Source organism: Metopolophium dirhodum, chromosome 2, assembly GCF_019925205.1.
Source record: "Metopolophium dirhodum isolate CAU chromosome 2, ASM1992520v1, whole genome shotgun sequence".
NCBI classification, from domain to species: Eukaryota; Metazoa; Arthropoda; class Insecta; order Hemiptera; family Aphididae; genus Metopolophium; species Metopolophium dirhodum.
In genome coordinates this window covers 27,537,990-27,546,547 of record NC_083561.1, presented here as the reverse complement: position 1 = coordinate 27,546,547, position 8,558 = coordinate 27,537,990, and the positions used below count along the sequence as shown (strand labels likewise).

At 29.7% G+C, this 8,558-nt stretch overlaps 1 pseudogene; it reads right to left on the bottom strand.

Annotated features, from left to right (window-relative positions):
- Window positions 1-4,282: 4,282 nt before the first annotated feature.
- Window positions 4,283-4,756, bottom strand: LOC132938860 (52 kDa repressor of the inhibitor of the protein kinase-like; annotated as a pseudogene).
- Window positions 4,757-8,558: the final 3,802 nt, after the last annotated feature.

The following is an 8,558-nucleotide window of genomic DNA, read 5'->3' as shown; positions in this document are numbered from 1 at the left end:
AAAATATTAAAAATCCTTAGTCACAGTTTTTTTTATAAGCATTTAAAGTTCAAATATTGACAAAATACGGAAAAATCACGAGCAATCATTAGCAAATTATTTTAAGTTGAGAATTCATAAAATTTTTCTTTTTACATCTAAGATTTGAAAATGTAATACAAGATTATCCATAAGTTTGTCTACCTTTATCAATAAAAAAAATGTCTACAAAAAAGTAAAATTAAATTTTTATGAACGTTTGAAATTCATATTTTTACAATATTTGATATTCACTCGATATCTCATGTAACGATTTTCTTATTTTGTTGTAATTAAAAAACGTATGACTGAAGATACTTGAAAATTTCACTGAATGTTTGTATTAGCATTTTCTATACACGATAAAATGTTGAAAATAATTTGACTCTTTTTGAGCAGTTTACGGACATTGTCAGTTCTCAATTTTTTTAGTTTTTTTTTTTATAAATTAAAATTGAAATAAAATTGTATTTGTTGGGTAAAAAAGCGTGAAAATTTAATATAATATAGGTTTTTTTTAACCTATGTATATCATAGGTATATAAATTATTGTTATATTAACTTTTAAATCAATACCAACGTACCGTAGAACTGTGGAATAGAATTGTATTATATTAGGAAAAATCATAACAATATAGAATAAGATTCGCAATCGTCATTGCATAACCACGTAACTGAAATTTTTTATCGAAGTTGACTTTTTTGAATTATCTTATAGAAACACGTGTTCTGAATATTTTATTCTCTTTAGAATAACCTGATAAAATCAAAATTTCCCTTCCGAAAACCAATCGATAGTGATAGCTGATATGTAACATTTAGTTTTTAGTCCCTCCTGAACAATTTGGCAATATGAATGTTTTGAAAACGTCATTATGTATACGAAATGTAATAATACTCATCAAAATGTAGGATATCCCCAGAAGATATCTTGAATTACAACAAAAAAAAAGTTAAAAACTAAAATCCTTCTTCTTCTTTAAAATTTAAATATCAAATTTCATCCAATTGAACTTAACATGTCTATAAACATTTTTTACATATATACATAATTTTTTTTTAATTTTTTTGTTCAGGTTTGATATAATTATAAGATAAATTGTATCTAATTTTCAATCTCTAGCTATAGAAATTAAACATTTAATGAATTAATAACTACAAAATAATTTGAACACTTTCGTACTTTTGATACATTTTGCCAAAGTTCAAACTTAAAATGCTTATAAAAAAACTTGTGCTTATATATTTTTAATTTTTTTTTAAATAATATCAACTCATGTGAATTCTTGTAGTAATGTTTCAAGCTTTTTGACAGAGTAAATTAAAAATTCATCGATATTTGTAAAAAAAAAAGATAAAAAAAAAATGAAACATGCCAAATCGCCTATAAAATACTCTAAATGTATATCGTATAGGTAATATTTATAACAATATAAAATTAAAATATAAGTATTTAGTGAAAATTTCGAGAACCTACAATTATTTGTTTTCGAATTACATCAAAAGAAGAAAATCGATTTTGTCGAAAATTTGTTTTGTGTAAAAATCACTCTTATCCCTATATATTTCCGATCATTTTGAAAAGCACTTATTAGTACTTAGTATGTTGAAGTTGAAAATCAAAACATTATTTTTACTATAAAACATGTACACATACAAAAAAAAAAACACGCGTCAGTAAAAAATCACACTACTTAGAATTGAACTATAAATTTCATTGAAATACACAATTTTATAAGTACATATATTTTTTTGAAATCAACTTCCACTTGGCAAATCGATAGTTCGGTACTTACAATCGCACGTGGTACAATATTATACCCAGTACTTTAGAGGAGGAATAGACGCATTATCAAACAGCTCCTATCTACCCCCCTCCACCATCTACTGTGCCGGTAACAGTTCATTATCTTAGTCTAAGGTAATATAAATTAATACATAATAATAATAATATAATATTATAATAGTACGTAATTTATTATTACCGTGATTGGTATTTGTTTTTCGTTTACACGGCGTAATGCATAGGCAATATAGGTGCATTCATGTGTACGAGTATTGTTGGTGTATATTTTGCGACAAACCGAACGATAAGCGAACGATTAAACCGGTGTCGTCCGTCGAACGTCTTACGAGTCTCGATGTCGACAATTTAAGCAAACTTTGCTCAAGCCAAATGCAACGGGCTCCAGCTCGATCTTTTGAATTTAATTTCGATAGGCACCAGTGCGATTTTTTATAATACGCATCACTCGTATTAATAATACAATAGAATGTCAACGTTATTTTATATTGTAATGCCTAACGGTAAAGTCCACGAATACTTTTTCATAATACTTTTTCAAAATGTCGTGAATCGCGACTTATGAAAAAAATATAAATCATTATGTAAGAAGCCGCAGCATTGTCACAATATATAAGTATTTTATTTAAACTCATTGAGAATTTTATTAAAAAATCCCATATAACATAGTAGAATATTGACGATCGATTGTAACATGTAATATTCTGTGGTCGGTAATCGCCAATCAGTAAATTGATAAGTACAGGTATAATAGATCTTGGGAATGCGCTGCTTAGTTAAGTATAATATCAGACAACGTCATTCTATGCATCATTATAATAATATAATAACATGATACCATGACGTGCATTGGACCATATTATTACTTAAACATTAATTCAAGTGATTTTATGGATAGAATACGTTTTTTTTTCTTCAATTTTGTACAATCCTTTTAAACCCCAGAGAGGATGTACAATTTAATACATACAATAACATAACGTATATTTTATATATCGTTCGTTTCGATGAAAAGGGAAGTAATTAATTATGTTCGCATGGATTTATCTCGTTTGTATGATATCGCGCACGCAAAAAATGACTATAATAAATTGAAATGTGTAGAAATTATGACGGTTAGTTCAACAATAATTATTGATTATATTATTTCCAATACTATTGTTGGTACATTAAGCTTTACAGTCAATACCATAACTTATCTTTTGTAGTAAATATTGCTTAATTAATTTAGTACATATTAATAATTCATTATCAGTTATAACTGTACTATACTACATTTGTTTATCATTTGGTTATGTTGTCTACAATACACATTTATGTGATAATTTGTTCCTATAATATAATTTTATAATTATTTATGTATACTATTAGTTTATTAATTATTACTTGTACTGTGACTACAATAGTATTAATTCTCGAGCAAGGTCCGAAAGACGAAGGGTTTTAAATATTTACGCTTCGGTCTACACATTCAACTCGAAAACAATGAATATTATTTTATGACCACAGATGAGCACATTAGCAGAATACTGTGTATTAAATAAACAAAGTTTAAATCAATATAATAAACATTGTTGTATATTGGTATCTTCCGTTTCTTATATATTTTATGAGTTGTATGATAATGTATGATAATGTGCATAAGATATTTCAATAATGCTAACGCGTTAGCAGGAGGACACCGAAATAAAGTATAAACCAGGCAGTGGTGTACCCAGGATTTTTCTTGGGGGGGGGAAGGGGGTGATAATGTGTTTACACAGAGTTGGTTTAAATAGCGTCTCCCATAAGTTTATCATACTAGTGCTGAGATTTTATTTTAAGGCTCGGTTTCTGTACGGCTATGTAAATTTTTATTTGCAGTAACTTTAACCCTACGTATAGGTCACGTGGATTACAGTTGTAATCCATTTTTTTTTTTTTGTTAATAGTCTGTAACTTGTAAGTCTGTATTGACAATTCAAATTACAGTTATATACCAAGCACATATTTACAAATACATCGAGATAAAGTGAAAAATTATATTTATATTTTTAACTTCAGATTTACACCAAAATGAGAATATATTATAATACATTTTACAATTTTTTTTATAAACTTTTATGATATTAAATTTTTATAATACTATCCGATAAACATAAGATTTATTAAATGCATACCTATCCCTCAAAATTTAAAATTCCAAATAAAAAATGCTTTACACATTTTTTACATATGAAATAAACACTGAACAAATTGGGCTTAACAGATCGCATGACAGTATTTAGATATTTTTTTTTTTTTTTAGGAGGGGGGCTGTGGTATTTTCTTCAACTGAAATTCCCCAATTCAGCCTATTAAAAACAAGAGTTAGAAAATTAGTAGACTATTTCAATTTTTGTTATGATTTTTTATGTCTTCAAAAAATTAATAATGAAATAAATAATAATATATATATAATAATAATAATAATATAACAAATCATATTAAATTTAAATTTCTTTATTTGCCACTGTTGGCAAATTTGTCTGATAAAATGTCATCTGGTATGTCAATGTCTCTATGAATAGCTAAAAATGCAAGTCCCACTGGTCTGGATTCTGAAGTTGTATTTCTTAAATACGTTTTGAGTCTTCACAACGTCGAAAAGCTGCGTTCAGCTGTAGCGGTGGATACTGGCATTATAGCTAGTATTTTTAGTAATTCATACACGTTTGGGTAAATTAAATTATCACAGTCACTCAAAGCCCCTATAGGAGTTGTGGGCCTTAAGTTATCTTCAATATTCTTCCACTTAGCTTTCCAAATTTCGTACTCTGCTTCTATAACGTCTTTTAGCCCCGGTAAATCATTTTCATAAAGTTCAACAGCTTTTTTTAAAATAAGAATATGGTTTTTCAACTTCAATACTTGGTAATACTGTTGTAATGAAGTTATGGTTTCATTGTGAGGTATAAATATATATTTTTAGCTCATACGGGCTCGTATTGTACGGTTATTGAGACTCGACAACGCGTGTATATTAGTAAATCAATTCTAGGTAAAATAAATAAAAATAACGATAATGCAGCCGTACCGCACGTCAAAATTAAGCACTATGTACCGAACTCAAAGGTATGATCGTCAGACACATTACATGAATAACTTGTTCGTTGTTAATAATAATTCTTTATAAAATTATATTGAACTTTTACGATTTACATCTGATAGAACACAATAAGCAGAATTAATAAACAATTCCTGCATTTCGGGGGGGGGGGGGGTCGAAGCCCCCTCAGCCTCCCCCATAAATACGCCCCTGTCGCATGACATCCAATGGTAATCAGACAGACATTAAATTGAAATAACAACGACAAACGATAAGAATAATATTCGACAACAAACTGTTCAGAATTTCAACCAAAAAAACATTTTTACGGATAAGACAAAAGCTTATTTAATATCGTTTGGCTGTTATTTCCTAATATATTGTAATGTATATACATAATATTAATACCTTCATAATTCTGTATATTACTTTTGACATACATTATTATTTTTGATTGTACGCATTTACCTATATATTTTATTGCTATAAGTTATGATACGCTGGGAATTATTGAATTAGATTAAGCAACATGTCATATTCGAAAGTACTGAAAATATAAGATAGTTCCAGTGGTTTCCAAAATACGATAAGTACGTCCACATATTTTTAAATGGATTACAATAGTAATCAGCGTGACCAATTCGGGATTAATAGACCATAAAAATAATTTTCAGGCCGCATATTTTGTATGATTTATAAAATATTTTATAGATATAGGTTCAACGAAAACCACTGCTTATCTCCTAACCAACGACGACATTACATTTATGAATCTCTACCGATGTTTTTTGTTGTACGTATATGCGTTTATGCGAGCCTGTACGTCATGTTCTGTTTTTATATGAATGTGAACCTTTTTACAATTATTGTATGGAAATATTTTAAATATTCCCAGTATTATAATATTATATAGTATAATCACGAAATGCAAAACTGCAAAATTCCTGAAACTTAATTCGATCGTTGTGAAAAGTATTTAAAACGTAATATTTTCCCCTTTAGGCATTTAATTTTCGCAAGCATTATTTTATAATTACAAATGAAATATTCAGGTCAACATTTCAACTGTTTTAAACAAGAAAAGTTCATTCCATAATAATTGTATATTTGCATGATTTGGTTTAATGTTTTCAAACAATATTTCGATTAAATTGAAAGTGGAATAAAATACATATACATTTATTGTTCGATATCAGATATTATTTAATTATTTGCTGTCTAAATGTGTTTTTGTTTTGAATTTCCAAAAATTTAATTTTTTACATTGTTATAAGTTTGACATTTTGACTAACTATTATAAACCGTATGAAAATGAATGAATTTAATTTATATTTTGGTCTTAGCGCTAGATTAGATTATATAAAATATTATATTTATATTCGAGATACCTATCAATAATAAGTACAAACGATAAATAAAAATAGTATACTTCATCGTTTCCCGTATCGTTAGCTTGTGGATGTGGACTTGTGGATAAAATTCGTAATTTTTTTTATAGCAATTTATGATTGAATATTATATCGTTTATTCTCGTTGTGTATTTATGTGTTTTTAACTGTCTTAATTTATATCGGAAGCTAAAATCAAAACCTTAGAAGTCGGGACTAGTCGTACAACAAAAAATTAATTTATTAATAATTGAAAAACCCAGACTACGGACTGGCAAGTGCTCTGGACTGAAAAATTAATTACCAATAGATAATACAGATTATAAAATATTTACCATTTATCTTATAATAATATTATATATATAGTATGAATAACTTAAAGTTTGTTCGCACTGGCGCCAGCATAAAATTAATGGCGTCCAATAAGGAATGATTAAAATAGGGCCGCCAATATATATATATATAATATCCTGCTCTACCTCAAATGGCGCCAATGTGCTCAACGCGAACGAGCACAGAAAATACGTATAGCAATAATAATAATAATAATAATGTAACGCCCGCCGCTTAGCCTTATTATTTTAAGTGATCGCAAGGACACAGTGTCGGCGCATTGCTGCAGCGTTGATTGTCGACGCCGAGTGGAATATCGTACGACGCGGTTTAAATATATATATATATATAAAACAAACAAAAATCGTTGAAAAAAAACACTGCTCTCCGAGAGAAAATTAATCAAAAGTAATTGTTGTCGTAAAAGTACCTACGACATTTTCGTGTTCATAAGAACTGCGCCGCCATCGTCGTCGCCGGCGCGCACGATTAATTATACGGCGTTTTATTGTTGTATTATTACGCATTTTATGCGCGAACAATAATATAATATATATATTATTCGCCCGAAGAATGAGCCGAGCGATAAACCCTTTTTCGAGAAATATTATTCACCCAATTCGGCCCTACGCGGTATTATATTATTATACAGTTCCTCGCTCGACTCGTCGAGAAGTGCCGGTGGGGATGATGGGAGGTGTTGGCATAATATAATATGTATACCAGCCGAATCGTTTAATTAATCACCAAAAACCAAAAAAAAAACCAAAAACGCATAGCGTAAAAAAGCACCGCGTCATCGGCAGTGTGCGCATGCATATATAATATAATTATAGTGTGCAGTGCAGTACACGTTTCATTAAAACTATTTGTTATTAATATATTATATCGGCGCGCGGGGATGAGCGTGCAGCAGGGGGATGAAACTGTATATACGCGAGAGCCGGCTGGTAAACTATAGGGTGTGTGTGGTGTGTGTGTGTGTGTGTGTTTGTGTGTGTGTGCGTGTGGCGTGCGGCGAATTATCTGGCCAAAGTTACTGAACTAAAACACTGTCCGCCCCGCTTATCGTCCGAAGGCATACGTGCTCAAAGTTTCGCGTTATCACGAATATTCTTAGCGCAGCGATTAATACTTAAATGCGCATTTCCCAGCAACGGCAATGCCATTACATTATAACGTGTACTTTATACGTACACACACTATTATCAGTTACCGAGCTAGAGAACGGTTCAAGTCAAGTCGTGTTTTTGAACAAATCCCATTATACCCACCTACGCATAATATACGTTATATTATGCACCTACGTATATACCTATAGCTACTATGGTAATTTCGATTCGTTTTTCGACGGTGCTAAACTTTTTTTTTTTTAACCGTACTTCTATCTCGGTCCCATTATCACGACTACAACATTATGATACAATTTTCCGAGTCTTATTCGAATTGCGTATATAGCATAGACCATAAGCTAGACAAGAACAGTGTATAAAAACAGCATTACGAGTGGCGTAGCATCATGTCGCAGTGATGTACCCTGTCTTGACGATCAAATGCAATAATCTATAATGTTACCCTACTACCTCGCACTGCCATCATATTGATTAATCGAGTGGTAATCAAAAAGCATCCTCTATATGTTGTTAAGCTTTCCATACACGCATTGCTTGTCCAGTAGTAGGTATAAGGTCTTTGGTATATAGCCGTATAAACAAATTTGTGGTAACACGTGGTATACCATAACCATAATAATATTATGTATATTATGTATATTATACAAATATGCAACGTATATCATGGTAATTTACAACTTTATTACAACATAGCGTACCTAATCAATTGTAATAATATTGTTTAAGCGTATTTAATTTAGGAACGTACTTGTTAATTAAAAATAACAACAATTTTTTGAGATCAATAGATCATAATATTATTATATATGTATATG